At 45.6% G+C, this 20,460-nt stretch overlaps 1 protein-coding gene across 11 annotated transcripts in view; it reads right to left on the bottom strand.

Annotated features, from left to right (window-relative positions):
• Nucleotides 1-20,460, bottom strand: part of TRERF1 (transcriptional regulating factor 1) — a 230,972-nt gene that overhangs the window by 66,893 nt on the left and 143,619 nt on the right. For all 11 annotated transcript variants that reach the window (XM_023212813.3, XM_023212808.1, XM_023212815.1 and 8 more), the window contains one exon: nucleotides 8,269-8,380. The gene's annotated coding sequence lies outside the window, so the exon portion shown is untranslated. The remainder of the gene's footprint in view (nucleotides 1-8,268; nucleotides 8,381-20,460) is intronic.

Genomic DNA, 20,460 nt, shown 5'->3' with positions numbered 1-20,460 from the left:
CTGGGATATGGTTCTCAAGCAGTTCAAGACCCCAGAAGAGGAAATGAGACGTAATTATTTAGTGGCAATCTAAAGCTTAATTGTATGCAGTAGAATATCACTTCACCTGGTATCACCATCTAAAAGAGTTAGAAAAGGTGGCCTCTGTTAGCTAGAGTCATTTCAGTTCCTCTATAATACCAGATAAAGTGATATTCTACTTCTTTTTCTGTTTCAAGAGGGTACCCAGCTCTCCAATTCCAGAAAATTGGCAGTAACTCTGTCCATATTTACCATTTTCTTACTTTTAGTTACAGCCTTTCCTGCTGAAATGACATCCCCCTTTAAGGAACTGGGGACACACTGCCTGGAAGGGCTGTCCCAGGAAATCGGGTCTGGAGTGACCTCTGTGGCCACATGTGCCACCTGATCTGATGGGCACATGGGCCTTCCCTGGTGGAAGCTCCTGACTCCCTCAGAGCTCATGCCAGCCTCACAGACATGGAAAAAGAAAAAAATGAGGCCAATCTAACCCTGACAGTTTGTGGGGGACACTCTTGTACCCATTATTTCTCTGTGAGGCAGGCCCAGCAGGAGGTTTTATCTCCATCTTGAGATAAACTATGGAAGCTCCGAGGGAGGAAGAGAGATTTCCAAAGGATCACACATCCTGGTAGAAGCCAACTCAAGGGAGATGAGAACCAAAGGCTCCCAGTCCCAGGCCAAAGAGCCTCCGAAGACCACAAACCACTGCTACTAGAACGAGGCCAGAGCCTCACATGGCTTGAGTGTTATCCAAAAATACAAACAAGAAGGCATCACTGAAGTGCAAAGAAACAAACTCCTATTTGTTTCTATTTCATCCATAAAAATGTCACAGCTTTCTCTGAATAGCTCTCATGTTGTCCTCCTTTTTCTCTGCACTCTTGGCCTCCTGGACCTGAACCAAATCTCTCCCTCTCCTCTTAGTTCCGTGAACACAGATTATCTCCCTCTTCACGGGACAGTCACAGGAAATCTAAACATTTTCAGATGGGGTTCTTTTAAGCCCACTTCCCTTGTCCTCCACCCACCCCCCACCCTGTTGCTGTGTATTCAGGAAATGCAAACCCAATATAAAGATAACCCGGACCAAACAGAAAAAGAGACGTGCCCTGTGACCTGGTTGAGCAAATGACTTCCCCTCCCTGCACCTCAGACTCAGCTTCTGCAGAATAAAGTTGGACCTGAGGAGCCCCAAGCCTCTGTTGGATGAACCTCCTGAGACCCTGCCTGGCCTGTCCAGGACACTGAACAATCTTGGGCCAGGATATTAAGATAGCAGGGTTTCCCACCAATGACACCTGATCCCTAAGGATCTGAGCCTTTCGGGGAAACTGTGCTAGAAGTCAGGATATATGGATTTCAGTCTCAGTTCTGCTATCTTTTGGGAAAGGCAAGAGAGTGAGCAGGGGTAGGAATTAGAGTGAACTCAAGCTCTAGCTACATATATATTTTTGTAAGACAGAGTCTCGTTCTGTCTCCTAGGCTGGAGAGTGGTGCGATCTCAGCTCACTGCGACCTCCGCCTCCTGGGTTCAAGCAATTCTCCTGCCTCAGCTTTCTGAGTAGCTGGGATTACAGGTATATACCACCATGCCCGGTTAATTTTTTTTTGTATTTTAGTAGAGACACGGTTTTGCCATATTGGCCAGGCTGGTCTCAAACTCCTGATCTCATGATCTGCCCGCCTCAGACTCCCAAAGTGCTGGGATTACAGGCGTGAGCCACCGCGCCCGGTCTTAATGTTGTAATTTAAAAAAATAGAATAATGGATATGACTGGCATAATAAATATTGAAATATTTTTAGAAGGGTTCCACCCAACAATGAGAAGGGGCTGATAGCCAGTCTACGGGGCAGCATGTGAAGATTTGATGTAGAGCACATTTCCACGCTTTTATGTGGCTCTTTAAGCACAGAGCTCTTGGCCTGGGGCACCTCCTGCCTCTATACTCACAATAACCCTGGCACCCCAAACTCCTCAGATAATGTGTCCCCTGGCTTCCTGGTCCTGAAAAAAGTCTCCATCTGCATCTAGGACAATCCCTTGTTGCACTGTACAGAGCTAGCCGACAACAGAACTCAACCTGAGGTGTCATCTGATGAAGAATGTTTAATCTACCAGGTAAGCTCTCCATGGGCAAGGTCAGTTAGATGGCGTTAGTAATCAATCTTGGTTCACAGCTCTGAGTAACCAGAATACAGAAGGGGCAGGAAGGATGAATCATGATCAGGACAGAGGCTGTTAACAGACTTTGAGGTTTGCTGCGGGGGACGAGGGGTGGGGTAGGGCTGGGCATTTAACTCCAGGCAAACAGGCTTGGCCACTCGGCTGGGTTGGAAATGCCCAATCATCTTGGGAGACTGGGATAACGAAGAAGCCCCCTCCCTAACTCTAACAATGTCCCTGCTTAGTCCCCCTAGAAACCTTCACCCTTCTAAATATTTGAGCAATGCTTGGAAAAAGATAAGAGGTGAACTTCAAATAATTTTTTGGTGCTCCCAAGAGGCTGAACCTTTAAAGTTGCCAATCCCTGTTTTACGGAAGTGAGGTGGTAGCCCAGATGAGCTGAAGCATTAGTCAGAGAGACAGAAGCCATATGGAAACCCATTCAAGACTTCCATGCTCATCAGCTACGAGTGGTCAAACACACTTGGGAAACCTGGTGTCAAATGTTAGCTGCAGGACTTCGGAGCGCTTTTGATAATGGGAGATGCGCTCCAAGAGGGACCACAAGGCCATCTGTGGGGCTTTCTAAACCCCAGTTCCTACCACTTCTACACCCAGGATGCATGGGGTTCCTTCTCCAGCAGCTCACCTTGGCTTCCCCGTAAGACCAGCTCAAATCATCATCCAGCCTCATCCAGGAAGCCCTCCCTGACCATTCCAGGGCACCACGCTTTTCCCTTTTGGATATCCACCCTGAGTACCTAACGATCTTATGAAGATGTTTTAGACTTCATGCATTTTTTTGGTTATAAAGTCCTCTTGTGATTAACGGACTTTAATTTTAGAGTAGTTTTAGATTCACAGCAACTTTATGCATTCTTTTATACTACTTGCCCACTATACAAAGCCCAGAGTCACTATATATAGCAGGCTTTGAAAAAAGACTTGTTGCCTGATAGATATCGAATCAGGAAACAACACATGTCTAGGTGTAATATAAAGCCATTTATTAGAAGAGGGCGTGAAAAGTGAAGTCTCATGCCAGCTATAAGAATAAGGACATTGACGACCCTTCTCCCCCAGCCCCACCACTGCTGAAAATGCGTCCTCAGAGTAGTAATGCAATCCCTTGATCTGGGAACCCTTGCAAGGGGAACCTCCACAGTGAGTCTACACAGCCCCAGCCCCAGCCCCACTGTGGTACCAGGACACAGGGCATAGCTCAGCAGGAGGGCCAAGATCTGGAGTCTGGAGGTCTAGGCCCCATTTTCAGAACCCCTGGTTTACAGCTTCCACAAACACTGGCCAGACCAGTGCGTTCTATCTTCCCTCAGATTATTTTTAAAGACACCCCAGTTTGGCTGGGCGCGGTGGCTCAAGCCTGTAATCCCAGCACTTTGGGAGGCCGAGACAGGTGGATCACGAGGTCAGGAGATCGTGACCATCGTGGCTAACACAGTGAAACCCCGTCTCTACTAAAAAAAAAAAAAAAAAAAAAAAACTAGCCAGGCGAGATGGCGGGCGCCTGTAGTCCCAGCTACTCGGGAGGCTGAGGCAGGAGAATGGCATAAACCCGGGAGGCGGAGCTTGCAGTGAGCTGAGATCCAGCCACTGCACTCCAGCCTGGGTGACAGAGCAAGACTCTGTCTCAAAATAAATAAATAAATAAATAAAATAAAAATAAAAAACACCCCAGTTCAAAGAACATCATAGTGAAGCTAGGATTCCCATATTTATATTAGATTTCTGCCTCCACTTTTGTCCTATTTTATAAACCGGCTTTGTCAATTTAAAAGCATCACCAGCAAGAGCACTGGCCTTGAAGTGATCTGTTCTCAGTCATAGTTATATGAACCACCACTGACCAAGTGCTGATGATGTCCAAGCTCTGTGTTACAAGCTCTACAGGCGTCGTTTCATTAAGTCCTTGAACAGCTCTATCCACTGTCCCCATGTGACCAATGAAGAAACGGAAGCTTAGAGAGATTCAGTTATTAAGTGGCAGAGCTAGGTTCAAACTCAGCTCTTTCTCCCTGCCCCTCAAAGCCCAAAAGCCAAACCACTGGCTCTGTAGACTCCCCTCCAATGAAAGGCACACCACCATGAAAAAGAAAAACCAGTTGCAGGAAGGATGGGGAGAGGGGAAAAGGAAGAAGAGGCAGAGGGAAGCGAAGAAGTTGAGAAGAAGGAGAGAGTAGCATAAGAAGGAAAGCAAGCCATGGTCTGGATGAGAAGCCCATGGGATCTGGCTTCAGGTTCAGAAGACTTTTTGAAGAATGGGAATGAAGCAGGAAAGCTGCTGGTGACTGCCAGACAAACCACAAAATATGCAGAAGCCATTTCCTCCCTCAAGGAAGATAAACAATAGATTCATAAACAAAGTATACAAAGCTGTTCAGCTAGTTAAAACATTTTGGTAGCAACTCATATTCTTTGTGAGACTAAAGTTTGTCCTCACCAATGGTCAACAGTTATCTTGGAGAGAGGGAAGGTGGGGAGAGAGGAGAGGAGAGGGACATACTCTCCCAGCCTTTCACCTGCTAGGCCTATGGCTATACCCTCTCTGAGCTTCAGGTCACTCTTCTGTGAAGAAACAGAAATTCCTGCCCAGCAGGACTATTGTGGAGAAGAAAAAGATATAGTTTTGGCAAGATGGCAGACCAGATACTTTACTTGCTCGTCCTAATGGAAAGAACTAATATGCTGGATACAATTTTAGATATGAAGACTGAATACACATTGCTGAGATAGTACAAATGAAAAGACCAAAACAGACCCAAAGCAGGAACCCTGGGAGGTGAGCTGGCATCAAAGCTGGCTTTTGCCCTGAAGGTTTCTGCTGAAACCTGGAGATTCTAAGTTTCCCAATGACAGCAGCACAGGGTTAACAGCCTAGGGAGACCCCTCCACAAAGTTGGGACTTCAAATGGCTCCACTCCACAAAATTCATTCGACTTGGTGAATGAGAAATAAATGCACAACACAGAAAGAGACTGCAAGAAAACTGGGCCTTGGGCTGAGCAGGGAATGGGGGGGAAAAACTCTCTCCTGAAAATGTGTAACCATAGTTGGACTTCACACAGGTTTGTAGCCTGAATTATATTACTTGGGTAGCCAGAAAAGCCTTAACTAGAAAATTAATTTAAAGTGATTTTTGTTGGTAGTGCCCACCAGACAACTAGCAGAAGTTAACGCAAATCCTCTCTGGAAAAGACAACTCAACCCACACCTCAGATAATTCCCAAAGATAAAGTGCCAAGAAAAAATGAGCAATTCACAGGAAATAAGGCATTATGAACACCAGCCAGCAGAAACGGCAAGTGGCAGAACCAGACCTACAAAGACTTCAGATTTGGGAATTACAAGACACAAAATTATAAAATTTCTAAATAGCAAATTTAGTATTTTAAAGAAATAAACATCTTCAAATATGAGCAAGAAATGAGAGACCAGAAAAATCACCAAGCAGAACTTCTAGAAATGACAAATAAAGAAAGCAAAAAGAAAAAAATCCAATGAATGGGTTAAACAGCCTTTAACACACATAATATTACTAATTAAATAGAAGATAGTTTTTTTTTGTTTTTTGAGACAAAATCTGGCTCTGTTGCCCAGGCTGGAGTGCAGTGGTGTGATCTCAGCTCACAGCAACCTCCACCTCCAGGGTTCAAGTGATTCTTGTGCCTCAGCCTCCAGAGTAGCTGGGATTACAGGTGCACGCCACCACACGAGGCTAATTTTTGTAATTTTAGTAGAGATGGGGTTTCACCATGTTGGCCAGGCTGGTCTTGAACTTCTGATTTCAGGTGATCCACCCGCCTCGGCTTCCCAAAGTGCTGGGATTACAGGCATGACCCATTCCCCGAGCCAGAAGATAGATTTGAATAAATTATTCAGAGTTCAGCACAGAGAGACAAAGAGATGAAAAGTGTAAAATAGGTTTGAGGGCGGTGGCTCACGCCTGTAATGCCAGCACTTTGGGAGGCTGAAATGGGTGGATCACTGGAGGTCAGGAGTTTGAGACCAGCCTGGCCAACAGGGTAAAACCCCATTTCTACTTAAAATACAAAAATCGGTCGGGCACAGTGGCTCATGCCTGTAATTCCAGCACTTTGGGAGGCCGAGATGGGCAGATCACGTGAGGTCAGGAATTTGAGACCAGCCTGGCCAACATGGTGAAATCCCATCTCTCCTAAAAATACAAAAACTAGTCAGGCATGATAGCGAATGCCTGTAGTTCCAGCTACTCGGGAGGCTGAGGCAGGAGAATTGCTTGAGCCCAGGAGGTGCAGGTTGCAGTAAGCCGAGACCATGCCACTATACCTCAGACTGGGAGAGAGAGAGATTCCATCTCAAAAACAAAACAAAACAAAACAAACAAGCAAACAAACAAAAAAAGTTAAGGTAGCTACTTGGGAGGCTGAGGTGAGAGTATCACTTGAGCCCAGGAGTTTGAAGCTAGCCTGGGCAACAGAGCAAGACCCTGTCTCTAAAACTATCTGTCTGTCTGTCTATCTATCTATCTATCTATCTCTCTCTCTCTCTATCTATCTACATACACATATCCAGCTAGCTGGATAACCCCTGAAAAAACACACATAGAATGTTTTTTCTATCTATCTATCTATCTATCTATCTATCTATCTATCTATCTATCTATCTATCCATCAATCAATCAATCATCTATCCAGGTAGCTAGCTGGGTAGCCCCAGAAATAACAGACATAGAGTGTGCGAATTCCAAATAAGGAGATGGAAAATGGAATGAGGGGGGAAAATACCTCAACGTAAAAGAAAGAGCAGAAAAAATTAAATGCATATAAAGATAGAAATAAATCCCAATTCATCAATAAAATACACCAGTTCTAAACGTCTATGCACCAAACAGCATTGCCTCAAAACATATAAAGCAAAAATTTCAGCATTGCCAAGGAGCAACTGACAAATCCAGTGGGAGGCTTTAACTAAAACACCTCTCTCAATAATTAATAGATAATCAGACAAAATCAGAAAAGGATATACTATAGATGATTTGAGCTGCACAGTAAGCTAACTTATTTTTCAATGATGGTATATAGAAAACTATATCCAATATTTGAAGTTTTTTTTCAAGGACTTATGGGACATTTAAGAAAAAAGTTGCAGAGATAAAAATGCAAACAAGGAGCACACGGAAGTAGTTCGATGCATATTTCAAACTCTCTCTAAGAATCTAAACCTATTTTGTCTTTAAAGACAGAGACCCTGTCTTTCTTCTTCACTGAGATATCTCTAGAGTCTAGCACAGTGCCTGTCTGTGAGAGGCTGTAAATAGCCACTGAAGAATGAATGGTGAATGAATGATTCTCTACTGAAGATGGTGCAGGTTGCATGAGCAACCAGCAAGGCAGACACTGGAGATAACTAAAGCCCTTTCCAGGATGGAGGGGATGAGAGGACAAGGTGATTGGCACCAGTCCCTAGGGAGAATTTATACCAAAAAAAAGAAAGACGGAGTCATGACAGCCAAATCTTCAAATCTTCAAACCGAATGAGAGAGGCATGTGGAAGAGTCTTTGAAAGCCAAGTCTTTGTGGTTCCTAATGGCAGAGCAGAGGCCAGCAGACAGAACATTCTAACAACTAACTGTCCAACACTGGCTGGAAACTGGCTTGACTGATCGTCTAAGGCCCCTTACGACTCTGTGTGGGATGGAAGTCCGTCTGGCAGGTACTGGGACTCTCAGGTCGTGGACTGAGTAGTCTTTCTCATTCTATCCTGTCTCAGAGATTTTTTCATTCAAAATTCCCTGGATACCCCATCCTGAAAGACCCTGCTCAAGGTCCCAGATTCAGGAGGTGGTGGAAGAATAAGAAGAGCTGTATTCTAGACACTCAGCTCAGTCCTTTCTGCTCCATATTGGCCTCTCCTTTAACCAAATGAGCATGCTTTAACCTGTAAGGCTGACACGCACTTTCTAAGTCTACCCTCATCCCAGGAAACCTCATTCTTCTAGCACACAGCAAGGGATTACAAACGCATACAGAATGTACTAAAATGAAAATTCCTCAGCCTTCCAGAAGAAGGAAAGCCAGCTTACCTTGACCTCCGCAGATGGCTGAGTTGGCGGCCTGGTTCTGGGGGCTTCTCCTGCGGTCGGCCAGTCATGCTGCTTTCATGCTGCTGGACAGGCGGGAAGAGGAGGCCTGGTCCTATGGGGAAAGGAAGAAGGAAAGGTAATTTCTTCATCATTTGCTCCTAGCTCTCCATCACCATCCTGCAGAAGACACTACCAGAAATCCCAGGGAAATTTCTGAGGCTGTCCTCACCCACTCTTAGGTAACAAGAAAGCAGACAGGCATGCATTCAACAAACATTTCCAAAAGTCTACAATGTGCCAGGCAGGGCATTGAGGAATGAGGCCACGGAGATGAACTGCATGCAGTCTCTGCATTTAGGAAACAGTCAGAAAGAGAGACAGAGAGAGAGAGAGAGAGACAGAGAGAGAGAGAGAGAGAGACAGAAAGAGACCTGAGTCTCATTATAACATCATTTGCTAAGTGCTGCGATTCCCCAAATCCATTCAACAGCTGAATTTCTTTATGGGGGAGCGGCAGCAGCTTATAGGTGCCTTGGCATAGAGTTTTTCAAGTTATTTGTCATGAAGAACCAGTTTTTTCTTTTTTTTTTCCCCCGAGACAGAGTCTCACTCTGTCGCCCAGGCTGGAGTGCAATGGCGCGATCTCAGCTCACTGCAACCTCCGCCTCCCAGGTTTAAGCAATTCTCATGCCTCAGCCTCCCAAGTAGCTGGGATTACAGGCGCCCACCACCAAACCTGGCTAATTTTTGTATTTTTAGTAGAGGCGGGGCTTCACCATGTTGGCCAGGCTGGTCTTGAACTCCTGACCTCATGATCTGCCCACCTCGGCCTTCCAAAGTGCTGAGACTACAGGTGTGAGCCACCACGTCCAGCCGAAGGACCAGTTTTTTAAAAAATTTCCACACCATTATAGATGACTACTTTAATAAAATATAGTAAAAATGAACTGCTAGACAAAGGAAATGAAAAGATACTGATACAAAGTGAAAGCTCACTTTTAAGTTCTTTGATTCAACAGATTATTCTGTCGAATCGGCATGAAAGTTACTAAGCACCAACTCTCAGTTTCTGAACTTATCTCACGGACTGCTAGAGTTTGCAGAGAGCACCACTCCTGAGCCACAGCTGAGGAGTAGCACTGCGATAGTAGAGACTTCCACATTGCACACCTTTCCTAAGATGTCTAGCTGATATCTTGGTTCAGAGAGGGAGGCTAGAAAGAGAAATTATTTCAAATTCACTCTCTGGACTATAAAAAGTTAGTTCAGAGAGTCTCTCTTTGGGAAGGAGAACCACAGCAGGAGCTTTGGGAAAGTGTGGCTCCATGCTGTCTGGAGATAGGTGGTGGCATCCACCTGCTGTGTTCAGGTAACAAAGTGTGAGGCTCACGGAAAGCTGTTCCTGGAGCCCTGTCTGCCTCCACCCTGAACTTCCCAACCCTAAATGTGGCAACCCCACCCGAAGCTCCCTCTCTGAATGAGAAGAACAAAGAGTCATCTATTAAAATGGACTGGGACATTTCAGAAAATAAATCATTTTCAAAATGTCAAAAGGGCTGCTGGTATGCATTCCTACTATTTAATGCTATAAAATGATTTTTTTTTTTTTTAATGAGAAATCCTTTGTCTGTGACAGCCAGCTCCAAAAAAAACCTTTAACTGCCTATTTCCTTAATACTTGAGGGAGGCATTACAAGTCATTTTCACCCATTTGAATGTTTAAGAGAAAGTGCTCATTCTTCTAAATTCACTGCTTTTAAGTAGTTCTTATTTTAAGCTTTAGAAGAAGATAACTCTGCAGAAGAAAACTTCCTTTTTCAAAGCCTTTTTTTTTTTTAATGCAAACACACATACACTCTCACTCCCTGCTTCAAATGTTAAATCATCTGCAATTCTGGAGTTTGTTGCTTATGAAATTCTAGCGATAAGCACATCACAAACATTCCTATAGCAACAGAGTGTTTTTGAAGCAACATCTGTAATGTTACAAAGATTGTATATCATTATCTCTGAATGTTGGCGAAGGGACGGTTATGGGGAATAACTGTTTATGTACAAATAAGTCAGTACAGTAACTGGCAACCTGAATAGCAGACCTTACCGAGGAGCTAAGGATGGCACGGGTGGGAAGCAGGAATGCACTTCATTCTGTTTCTATGAATAAATTCACCATCCTTACCCTCTATGTGTGAAAAAAACTCTCTAGGGTCCTCTCTGCAGCAGCATGAGCTCTTGGAACTGCTTGTCTTATGGGCAAGAGTTTGTCTTAGACAACCATATGGTCAACTTTTATTAGCCATCTACTATATGTCAGGCATGGAGCTAGACTCAGAGCTTCTGAAGATAGGTTCTTCTTCAAAGAGGCTCAAGAGAGACATATAAACAGATAATTACAATTCCCTAAGAAGAGATTATTGACTGGAGTTAAGGGAAAGGAAATGAAATTAACTAGCTCAATCCATTCGTCCAACTGTCCATTCACCCATCTAATGTTGGCTGGTGCCTAGCATGTACTAGGCAAATGCAAGGCACTCGGCATACAAGAGCTGAGTGAGACCAATGTGTTCCCTACCTTCATGGAGCTTACAATCAAGTGGAAGAAGGAAACCAACATTAACAAATTAGATATAACTATAATAGTGGTCCCCTAAAGAAGCATAGCTAATGCATAATAGCATATGCCAGAGGGTGGACTAGCATGGACATGGGGCAGAAGTGCTTTCTTAAGGAATTAGTCTTTAATATGAACCCTAAGAATAAATTACTGAAGCAAAGTAGAGAGGGAAGCAGGGGAAAGAGAGAGAGCAAGGGCGCTGCTGGTCCCCCGAGTAGCCTGTGCAAAGGTCCTGTGACACGACAGAGCATGGTGTACTCTAACTAGGAGAGAAGGCTCTTAATCAGGATTGCACTGTTTCTTAACTTCACACTGTGCTCCAACCACTGTGGCATTCAAGACAGGCATTAAAGATGTACAAATTTGGCTGCGTACAGTGGGTCACACCTGTAATCCCAGCATTTTGGAAGGCCAAGGCGGGTGGATCACTTGAGCCCAGGAGTTTGAGACAAAACCTGGGCAACGCGGCGAAACCCTGTCTCTACAAAAAAAAAATACAAAAATTAGCCAGGTGTGGTGGCTTGTGTTTGTAGTCCCAGCTACTTGGGAGGCTGAGGTGGGAGGACCACTTGAACTTGGGAGGTGGAGGCTGCAGTGAGCCGAGATCATGCCACTGCACTCCAGCCTGGGTGACAGAGCGAGGCTCTGACTCAACCAAAAAAAAAAAACAAAAAAAAAAAGTTGTACAAGTTTTTCCCAAAAGCAACCAAGAAGTTTTCTAGGGCAAATTAGGAACATATTGTGCCTAATTGCTAAATTCTCCCTCTTCCCAAACTGGCATGAGACATCCAAAATAGGGGCACCCTTGCCCTCCCTCCCAGTGAATGATAAGTTTTAAGATTCTTATCTACTTGTTTTCTGCAACAGTGATAAATTCAGTCTGGCCGGCGGCAAAATTAGGTGGCCAATGCTGACATAGGGATGTGGATAAGCATTCTATTAAAATTATTGCTGGAGAAGCCTCACCGGGGTGGGGGGGGGTGGTGGTGTTACGTTCTAAGGAAGGTCATGCAATTTCATGCATAGTGTATGAGCTTTGGAGCTAAGGAGACCTAGACTCTGCCCTAGGTCTGGCCCTGCCCCTCACGAGCCATATGGCCTTGTTCCACTACTGTGAAATGAGGTTAGCAGTGTCTTCCTGGCTGATCAGGGAGATCAGTGAGAGCATAGGTCCCTCACTGAGCATGCTGCCCCTGCTCCCAATAGGCCCTGGATAAGTGGCAGCTCTTGCTAGCACTATGCCCAGTGAGTGGGGATAGTCATGCTCCTCCCTCTATGTGAATATCCACAAGAATCCACAAGGATTTCCCAGCCAGTGCTGACGCTGCAGGGCAGCTTTGCAAGGGCTCAGGGTCAGCTGTCACTGACTAGGGGTCTTGATGACTTGCTGTTTCTTGGTGTGTGCCTTCAAAGTCCCCAATCACTGTGCTGAGCGATCCCAGAACAATCCAGATACCTGGCCCCCACCCCTTAGAAGTCAGTAGAACCTCCCAAGCTGAGACAATGAAAAAACTCTCCAGACATTGCCAAGTGTCTCTTGCAAAATCACTCCCAGTTGAGAACTACCACTCTACTGTGTACAGAAAGGCCTACCCACAGCAAGGATTACCCAGCTCACAAAACCAGGGTGCTTATAGATAGATAGCTCCTCCCAGGAGCTCAGGGCCTGAAGCCAGCATACCTGGGTTCTAGTTCTAATTCCAGCTCCACCATAATGATCGGGGTCCTCTTGGACAAACAGCCGAATCCCAGATGGCAGGGGAGGTGGAACAGCTACTATATCCCAAAGGCCAAAAAGGCCAAAGAACAGTTACTATATTCCATTCAGACCAGGCATGTTGCTAGGACTTCCCAGACAGTGCCTCTAGTATTTACAACCATCCTGCTGAGGTGCTGTAGGGATCACCATTCTACAAGGGAGGAAGCCAAGGTCTGATGCCTTGCCCAAGGTCACAGAACTGAGTGGTGGAGCCAGAGCTTTAAGGGTCAAATCCCATCCTCTTTACCCCATCACCCTACCTCCTTACAGGGGTAGAAATCTTATCTCCTTCCCATATGACCAGTAAAGAGGCAGCCCTGGAGGGTTGTGTGACTTTCCAAGGCCCTGTCACATTCATCATGCCACTAAGCAAGGCCAGAATCTTCCCACAGCCCCATACTGCTATCAGAACCTCAGTTTCCCTTCTGTGCAATGGGGGTGACAAATGCCGCGTCACACGCCATACTGCTGTTGGAGTTAAGGGAGAGTGAAGATTAGGAGTCTTAGGGAAGGAAGAAATTAATATGCAGAAACAAAAAGCCCAAATCAAAGAGGGGTTCTCTGCAGCCACAAGGCCGTTGAAAAGAAAAGAACAGCTCACGCCTACCAGACTGGGGATGCGGGGTTCGGCCAGGGGAAGGGAGGGACACAGGATATAAACTATGAAGCAGGACCAAATGAAGTGTGAAGAATTCCCTCCATGCCACCCACAATTCATTAGAAATTGGCGCAGATTTTAAAAAGAAGAAAAAGGAGCAGGGGGAGGGGGACGGAGGAAAATGGGGAGGAGGAGGAATTAAACGTGAGACAGGCTCCACAGAGCATCTGAGAAACAGCGCAAAGAGGAATCACTGCAATGAGATCCCAGGCTCCAGGTACCTAGGGACCCACCGTTCTGTCAAATGAGTTCTATGTGGAGATGCTAGGAGATGTAATTTTCAAGTGAGGCCCAGAAACTTTCCAGATATGAGGAAAACTCCCATTCTCTCTCCAAACATCTCTCCTCTTTTTTTTTTTGACAGAGTCTCACTCTGTTGCCCAGGCTGGAGTGCAGTGGCACGATCTCGGTTCACTGCAACCTCTGTCTCCCAGGTTCAAGCAATTCTCCTGCCCTAGCCTCTTGAGTAGCTGGGATTACAGTGTGCGCCACCATGCCCGGCTAATTTTTGTATTTTTAGTAGAGAGGAGGTTTTGCGATACTGGCCAGGCTGATCTCGAACTCCTGACCTCAAATGATCCACTTGCCTCAGCCTCCCAAAGTGCTGGGATTACAGGTGTGAGCCACCACGCCTGGCCAATCTCTCCCTTCTTTTGATGCCCTTCCTCTCTCTCCATGGAGGCTGAGTAAATAATTTTCACGCACTGGAGGAAAGTGATCCTGCCCAGACCATGATCACTTAATCAGGCCCTCGTGTATCTGCTCATTCCAGAGCACAGAAGCTTGGGCCTTTCACACCAATATCAGAGCAGCTCAAACACTGACAGCATGTAAGGTGGACTCACCACAGGCCAACATGGGTGACAGGCTACCATCTGCTCCCCAACCTCAGGTTGCCCACCCCCCTTGCTCACAGTGCCAACCAGCGTGTCTTTCAAGTCCTCAGACACACCAAGCTCTTTTCTACCCCCGGGCCTTTGCACATGCCAGTCCCTCTGCCTGGGATGCCATTTTCCCAGCTCTCCCCTCATTAGCATCTAATCGTCTGTCAGGCTATAGCTTTGGGAAGATGTCTCCAACCCTTTGAAATTTAATGGGGCAACAGCATTTATCGGAGTTGTAATTAATCAATTATGTGATTAATGAGTTGGTCTCCCCAGTCAGACCGTTAGCTCTATTAGGGCATGGGTTGTGCCTAATGGCCTGGCACAGCAGTCAACCCTGATTGCACATCAGAATCACCCGGAGCTTTAGAAACCAGGGATGCCTGGGTTCCACATGGGCTCCTGTTGAACACCCTGTTAAACAAGAGTGTGTAAAGCCTGCCAGGTGGCTGTGATATGTGGCCAAGGCTGAGACCGACGACTTGAAGAAGAGGACCTTGGCTTATGTCCTAGAACAATTTTGAAGCGGTGCAGGCAGTTATACTAACGGTAGGACCTTGCTCCCCTTGCTTGCGTATACAATGTATCACTTAAATGTGTTCCACCCTAGAGATTAATTTTGAGGACATTCCAGAAGAAGAAAACAAAACCCTCATTGTTAAAGAGGAATACTATTCCTTTCATTAAGTGCTCCCCTACACGGCTTCCTCCCCTGACACTCCTCTGTCCCCTTACCAGGGTTTATCACCTTCATCCTAAGGGCCACAGGATTAACTTGATGTGTTTCTGAAACACACTTAAATATTTGGAGTAAAATCTTTTAATTTTTAATTAAAACAGGTCCAGCTATATTACACAGTAGAATATAAAATTCCACATTAAATGTTATTACAACAGGAGAGTTCAAGGCCATTTCATGTTGGAACGGGCCCTCCAGGCCAGCCTCAGGTGGACAGGTAGAGGTGTTTGCAGAAACTCACCCAGGGGACACCAGGGGGTGAGTCATCTGTGCTGATCTGGCTTTCCCAGGACAAGTCAATGGCAAACTGTTCTTCTCTATTCAGTTGTGCTGACTAAAGGGGAGAGGGTAAGATGTGTACATATATATATATAAAGATCCAATCGCTATTACAACAGCACACGAAGTAACAATTCCAATTCCCTGATGAGCTTCCCCAGCCCAACAAAGGCACTGCTGCAGAGAGTCCCAGGACACGGGAGCAGCAGACTCTGACTGAACTCACTGAAAGAGGAGCTGTCATCAAAGTGATGGTTCTCCAACATTTGGGTCCACACGAACCATCCTGGGAACTTGTGAAGAATGAAGCTTCCCTTCACACGCACCAGGTTGGCCATAACCAAAAAAACAAAATCACAAGTGTTGACCTGCAAGTGGAGACACTGGCACCCTATGCATTGCCAGTAGGGATGGAAAATGGTGTAGCCACTGTGGAGGGCAGTTCAGGCGGTTTCTCAATACATTTAAACATGGAATTACCATGTGACCCAGGAATTCTGCTTCTAGGTATATAACCCACATCGCTGAAAACGGGTACTCCAACAGAAACTTGCAAACAAATGTTCCCAGAAACATTATTCACAGAGCCAAAAAGATGGAAAGAACCCAAATGTCCATCAACTGATGAGTGGATAAACAAACGTGTTTATCCATTATATTCCAAAGTCACCCATTATATTCATACAATGGAATATTATTCACCAATAAAACGGAATTAAACACTAATACATGCAATGGCATGGATGAACCTCAAAAACAGGGTGTTAAGTGAAAGATGTCAAACACAAAAGGTCACATACTATATGGTTCCTTTTATCTGGAACATCCAGAATAAGCCAATGCATGGAAACAGAAAGCAGGTTAGTGGTTGCAAGGGGCTGGGGAGGGGTGAATGGTGAGTGGGTACAGGGTTTCCTTCTGGGATGACAAAAATGCCTTGGAACTAGACAGAGGTGAGGTTGCCCAACATTGTGAATGCAGGAAATGCCAATGACTTGTATACTTTAAAATGGCCGTGCCGCCATAAAGAAAAACAATATCATGTCTTTTGCGGGAACATGGGTGGAGCTGGAGACCAATGTCCTCAGCAAACTAACGCAGGAACAGAAGACCAAATATCCCATGTTCTTACATATAAGTGGGAGCTAAATGATGAGAACTTATGAACACAAAGAAGGAAACACAACAGACACTGAGATCTACTTGAGTGGGGAGGGCGGGAGGAGAGAGAGGAGCAGAAAAATTACAATTGGGTACCGGGCTTAATTCCTGGGTGATGAAATAATCTGTATAACAAACTCCCGTGACATAAGTTTACCTCTGTAACAAACCTTCACATGTATCCCCGAACATAAAATAAAAGCTAAAATTTTTTACATGAAAAACAAATGACCGATGGTTAATTTTATGTTAGGTGAATTTTACCTCATACCTTTTTTTTCTTTTTTTAAAAGAAGCTTCCTGAGCCCTACCATTAGAGACTTTAACTCATTAGGTCTGGGCTGGGCCCAGGGACCTATTTTTTAAAAGAACATCCTGGGTGACTCTGAGATGGGTGGTCCCTAAACACAGTCTACAATGCAGGGCCGATTTGTATAAACAATGCCTTTTCTTTGGATGAATCTATAATGACTGATACTATTTACCTACTGAGTGCCAAGTATCTGCCAGGCACTGGGTTTGGTGCTTTTAAATGTACTATCTCAGAATCACACTGCAAGGGAGAAATGATCTCTTTTATTTTGTAGATAAGAAGATGGAGGCTCAGAGAGGCTAAGGGCACAGAGCTAACAATGGACTCAAATTAGTAACTGTCTGACTCCACAGACCATATTTTTTCTCTCTCCTTACTCTATGCCACTGTGTTCTTCAACAAACTCTTTCAGGCAGCAGGAATATCATCCCTGTGTTATATGTGCAAAATGCTCTTTATGTCCCAGACTTAGATCATCTTACTCCAAGGTGTGGTCTTTAGACCTGAAACCTTAGCATCCCTGTGAATTTATAGACTCTCAGTCCTCACCTCAAGTTTGCTGAATTGGACTTTGCTATCCTCAGATAATTCATATGTACATTGAGGTGTGAGCAGCACTGGCCTTTCTATAGCTGTGCTGTCCAATATGGCAGCTACTACTAGCTGTAAGTGGATATTTAAATGATTATTAATTAAAATAAAATAAACTTAAAAATTTACTTTATTTTATTATTCTGTTTTATTTATTGAGACAGGGTCTCATTCTGTCACCCAGGCTGGAGTACAGTGGCACGATCAGGGCTCACAGCAGCCTCAACCTCCTGGACTCAAGTGATCCTCCCACCTCAACCTTCCAAGTACCTGGGACTACAAACATGCGCCACCAGGGGTCTCCTTTAGCAGAGACAGGTTTTTGCCATGTTGCCCAGGCTAGTCTCCAACTTCTAGGCTCAAGCAATCTGCCTGCCTTGCCTCCCAAAGTGCTGGGATTACAAGCATAAGCCATCACACCCAGCCTAAAATTAAACTTAACTGAGCTTCTCAGTTGCACTATTTTTTTTTTCTTTTTTAAGAAACAGGGCCTCACTCTGTCACCCAGGCTGGAGTGCAGTGGCTTGCTCACAGCTCACTGCAGCCTCTAACTTCTGGGCTCAGGCGATCCTCCCGCCTTGGCCTCCCAAAGTGCTAAGAGTACAGGCATGAGCCACCGCGCCCCGGCCTATACCTTTTAAGATGCTCAACAGCCACATGTGGCTAGTGGCTACCATATTAGACAGCACCAAATAGATTTCCCTCAATGCAGAGAGTCGTATCAGACAGAGCTCTCAGAGCAGCATAGCTAAACCTTGGCATTTGTGACACTGTGGGATGGATAATTCTTTGCTGTGGGTGGGGCTTTCTGAACATGGCAGAGCAGTAGTTCTCAACAGGGAGTGATTTTACTCCTCAAGGGATACTTGGCAATGTCCAGAGACATTGTTGGTTGTCACAGTTGGGGGAGTTCTACTAATATCTAATGGGTAGAGGCCAGGGATGCTATTAAACATCCTGGAAGGCACAGGACAGTCCCCAACAAAGAACGATCTGGTCTAAAATGTTAGTAAGAGAAACCCTGCTCTAGAGTAATCAAGAGAACACTGCCAGTCCCAGCAGAACTGGTAGCAGGAGGCTAAGGAGACCAAAGAGTACCTACCCCCAGCCATTTGCCAAACCCCAAGAAACCTTCAGAACTCTGAGAAGCTACTGTCCAAGAAAGCAGGTGTCTATTTTTACCAAAAATGCAGAATAAGAAGTTCTGGTTTCCAGAAAAATCTATAACTCATTACTAAAATGAAGTCCCTGTACTTCCAATCCCGAGGGCAAGGAAAGGAAGAAATTCCTTTATGGCATTGATGTTTGGAATGTGTGATAAATTCTGCATGGAAACCACAATCTGCTGTTGTTTAGGTGTAGAGATATATCACTCATTCAGCTCTCCATTCATCTATTTATTTATAAATATTTATTGAGCACCTACTGTATGTTGGGTACTCTTTTAGTGTTTGAAACACAGCAGGAAACAAATAGAAGGTCCCTGCCCTTGTGGAGCTGATATTCTAGTGGAGGAGAATAACAATATACAAGTAAGCAGGCACATGTGCAATGTCATGGCAGATATGATGAGTGTTATGAAGGGAAATAAAGCCGGGTAAGGGTCAGAGGAATGATGAGCATGGGTGGGGCCTATCCATGGTTACCTAAAGAGGTGACATCTGGGCATAGGCCTGAATGAACTGACTGAACCAGGTGAATCAGGGAAGGAAGAGAGTCCCAGGCAGAGCACACAGCAGCTGTGTCCTTCCACTCTTTGGTGGAATGAGCTTGGTGGAGGGAGCCGGCAGATGCGGTCAGTGAGGCAGGAGGCCAGGCTGCAGGCGTAAGAGATCATGGAGGGCTATGAGCAGAGGAGAGATGGGGTCTGATTCACTTTTCACGTGGAGAACAAACTATAAGAGGACAAGAGTGGAGAAGGACAAGAGTGGAGAGAGCTGTTGCCGTCTTCCAAGTAAGACAGGGTGCTGGCTTATTATTAATTCATTAATTAAATCATCAACATGAATACTAATTCTCTACTGGGCCAATGCTATTACTCTTCTATTTCAGATATATCATGGGGAGACCAAGCATCGCATTCCAGCTACTTCTACAGGAAAATGCATTCTGAGTTTCATGATCAACTTGAAGCCTTTTCCATCCACCTTGGTTTTAAGCTTGGGACTGTGTGGTCGGATAGAAGACAGCAGGAAAGGGAGTCAGGGATGAGGGCAGATTAACAGGAGGAAAAAGGGCATCTCCCCTATCATGCCTTTTCCCCAGAGCCACAGAGAACAGCGGTCTGAATGGAACCTTCCTATCATACTCCTTCCAAGGTTTGTTGGGCAGCAGATAGATGAGTCCCAGCTGTCTTGCTCCAGGCTGGCTCTCCCAGAAGGATACCACTGCAGCTGTGTCCAAAAGAGAGCTATGGAGTCTTTCTCAGAAGCAGGAAGCCCCTACTTTGGAGTTTCCGAGGATTCAAGGCAGCACTGGATCATGGAGTCAGTAGAAGTGGGGCAGAAGAATCCCCTTGTGCCGCTTACAAAACGCACAACAGGCACGTCACCCAATCTCTCTGATCCTCGGCATTCCCCTCTGTAAAATGGAAACAACCTCCTTGGCCTCTCAGAGTGGTTATGATGGGTCGAAGCAGACAGTGCTGGTGCTGGGTGTGCCGAGGTCTGGGCATCCGCACCTTCGGGAGCAGATACAGATGCACCATCCTCCTCGGGCACGCGGGTTTGTGTTGTACTCGCATCCAGGTAATTTGGCTTTACCCATGGAAAGGGGCTTCCCTTTCATTAATTCATCGACTCCACACACATGCACTGGGTCTCAGTGCTGGGTGTCATGTTTGGAAGAACAGTCAGGGGCAGTCCCCACTCCCCAGGAACACAAGGGCAGTGTGGGAGACAGAGGGCAGTGTGGGAGACAGACACAAAATAGGTTCTCTCAATCTTCCTTCTCCTTCAGTGCCTGGTTGCCCGAATAGTTTTCTTGCCTTCAGACTAGAGCCACCCAGCGCTTTGGGGCCTACAGATTCCCCTCATCTACCCACAGCTTGCAGCCTCGACCCTGGGCAGTGCCCTCTGCTCATCTCCAGACTGGCAAGCGGGCCTGATTGTTTCTGCTGAAGCAGGAAAAGATGGTGAGAGGAAGGCAGGGCCGGCTGGGCAGAGAGGGGAACCAGCAGAAGGCTTGCCTTCAAC

Source organism: Piliocolobus tephrosceles, chromosome 5, assembly GCF_002776525.5.
Source record: "Piliocolobus tephrosceles isolate RC106 chromosome 5, ASM277652v3, whole genome shotgun sequence".
Taxonomy (NCBI): Eukaryota; Metazoa; Chordata; class Mammalia; order Primates; family Cercopithecidae; genus Piliocolobus; species Piliocolobus tephrosceles.
The sequence above is the reverse complement of the archived record's forward strand: the minus strand, read 5'-3'. Positions and strand labels throughout refer to the sequence as shown.